The sequence below is a fragment of the Tupaia chinensis genome, unplaced genomic scaffold (genome assembly GCF_000334495.1).
Source record: "Tupaia chinensis unplaced genomic scaffold, TupChi_1.0 Scaffold147003_1, whole genome shotgun sequence".
NCBI classification, from domain to species: Eukaryota; Metazoa; Chordata; class Mammalia; order Scandentia; family Tupaiidae; genus Tupaia; species Tupaia belangeri.
In genome coordinates this window covers 2,938,208-2,940,388 of record NW_006206856.1, presented here as the reverse complement: position 1 = coordinate 2,940,388, position 2,181 = coordinate 2,938,208, and the positions used below count along the sequence as shown (strand labels likewise).

Here is a 2,181-nt window from a genome sequence, read left to right as displayed (position 1 = left end):
GGCGGGAGGCGCGGCTGCGGGGCCACTGCTCATTGATGAGATCAGCACAAGCGTCCAAGAGCTCAGGTCGGTAGTGCACAGGCTCCAGGGTCAACTCAGCAAGGTTGGGAGCTGGGGTCTCCGCTGCCCAGTGTTCATGATTCCGGGCGAGTTCAGACGGGCCAGGTCTGAGGGTCGTCTCTGGATGGCATGTGGAATCCAGGGTCAGCTTGGCGAGCCCGAGGCTCAGGGTCAGCTCTGGCTGGCATGCGGGATCCAGGATTAGCTTGGTCAGGTTGGATCTCTGGGTCACCTCTGGCTGGCATGCAGGATCCTGAGTCAGCTCGGCTGGGCTGGTACTCAGGATCAGATCCACCTGGTACTCTAGGGCAGGGTCAGTTTGGCCGGGCCAGGGCTCAGAGTCGGCTCTCACCTACATGTAGGATCCAGGCTCAGCCGAGTCACGCTGGAGGTTAAGGCCACCGTGTCTAGGCAGTGGCATCTCAGACCACAAGGCTTTCCTCCTGAAGATAACAGCCATGCTGGGCTGAGCAGGACAGACACAGCTGGGGCAGGGAGGGGCTGACAGAGTGCAGGGGGCACACACCTTGGAACTGGGGAGTGGTGGGTTGCACCTTGTCTCACATTCACCCGATTGCACAGGTGACCCAGAAGAGACCCACCCCCTACCCCTGAATGGCTGAAGTGGAGGCCAGGACACATGGACCCAGGTGTCTTGCCCACATTGCAGGGAAGTGGAAGGCTGGGGCAGAACCCAGAAGTCCGGGGCCCAGCCTGCTCTGCCTATAAGTTTGTCCTCCCCAGGGCCTCTCTGCACAGGGACAGCTGGCTCAGCCTACTCACTGACCCTGTCTCCAGCAGTCCGCCACCATGCTGGCTGGCAGCAGAAAGGAGGAGCCAAGCAGACACCATACACCTGCTTAAACCAAGGCTCCCTTTGAAGGAAACACAGCCCCAGGACCTCCCCTGCCCCTTCCTTTTCCCCACATTCCAGCTCTCTTCCACCTCCCAGTTTTTTCAACACCCCCTAGTCCATGCCCACTACCTAGCTGATCCTGGGGCCCTGCTCACCCACCCCTTGACTTTTGTCCTGTTGATTGGACCCCTGCCTGGGACACAGAGCCCGTAGTGCATCCCATCAGCTCCCTCAGGACTTTGGGCAAGGACCCAGTGGTGCCCTCAGAGGGGCCCCAGCAGCACCAGCACAGGGCCTGGCTCACTGTCAAATGGCCGTGAGCCCCTGCAGGCCTGGTTCCCCCCTGGCCTGAGTTTTGTAGCCACCCTAGATAAAGACCACAGCTTCCTTCCTATATCCAACGGCTGGCCACTGGTTGGGGGCCCAGATCTACCGTGCCCAAACCCCGCTGTTTGACCACCTTACCATCCTGCTGGCAGCAGGGTCTATGTTGGGGGGATTCCTACAGTGGGCTGGCAGCTGGGGCCCACCCCTCCACTCACCTGCTCCAGAGGGGGCCTCCTGGCTCCCCTTCCACACCTCTCCTGGGCTCGAGGCTAATTCACTACTGGTCAGAGACAGGCAGCCCCCTCCCCTCACACCACGACCCACTCACAAGGCTGTAAGGCCCTCACCTGCAACAGCCACCTCTGCAGCAGAGGGCACCCCTCATCCAGGGAAGAAGCCCCAGGACCCGCCCCTAGACCTGGAGTCCCCAGGCTTCCTGGCCAGCTTAACCCCTTCAGTGCCAACCCTGCCCACTGTGGGCGGAACGCAGCTGGGTGTCCTCAGAGAGGGGCGACTCTGTGTCTCCTGGGCCTTGGTCTCCCCCTCCCTTCTAGTAAATCACAGACCATGGCGCTTTTGGGGATGGGGGCTTCAAGAGCTTGAGTGGGTGGGTGTGGCTCGGCAAGCTCAGGGAGGTAACGACCAAGGCAGGGAGGGCGCGAGAGGCGAACTGGCCATCTGGGAACCGCACGGAGAGGCAGCGCGTGGGGAGGGCGCGGTACTGACATGCTGATGCCGGGCTCTGGGATGTTCTGCGTCCTCGTTCCACTCGGCTCGGTATCTCGCTCTGTGTCTGGCTCGGACTCCGCGGTCAGCACACGATGGTCCCTAGCGGTGTGGCGGACGCACTGCATCCGCCGCGGCTCGAGGCGCACCATCAGATCCTAGGTCTCCCGAGGCAGGCAAGCCCCGCCCCCGCCCCCGCGCGGCACCACCTA

General features: G+C 62.4%; 2 protein-coding genes across 2 annotated transcripts in view; both read right to left on the bottom strand.

Moving 5' to 3' along the window:
- Nucleotides 1-1,507, bottom strand: part of NAA80 (N-alpha-acetyltransferase 80, NatH catalytic subunit) — a 4,968-nt gene extending 3,461 nt beyond the window's left edge. Inside the window, exons 1-2 of the mRNA XM_027768619.1 lie at nt 1,459-1,507; nt 1-298 (exon numbers count right to left, since the gene is read on the bottom strand). The gene's annotated coding sequence lies outside the window, so the exon portion shown is untranslated. The remainder of the gene's footprint in view (nt 299-1,458) is intronic.
- HYAL3 (hyaluronidase 3) overlaps nt 1-2,022 on the bottom strand; it is an 8,256-nt gene extending 6,234 nt beyond the window's left edge. The window contains exon 1 of the mRNA XM_006169383.3: nt 1,970-2,022. The gene's annotated coding sequence lies outside the window, so the exon portion shown is untranslated. The remainder of the gene's footprint in view (nt 1-1,969) is intronic.
- Between the last annotated feature and the right edge of the window lie 159 nt (nt 2,023-2,181).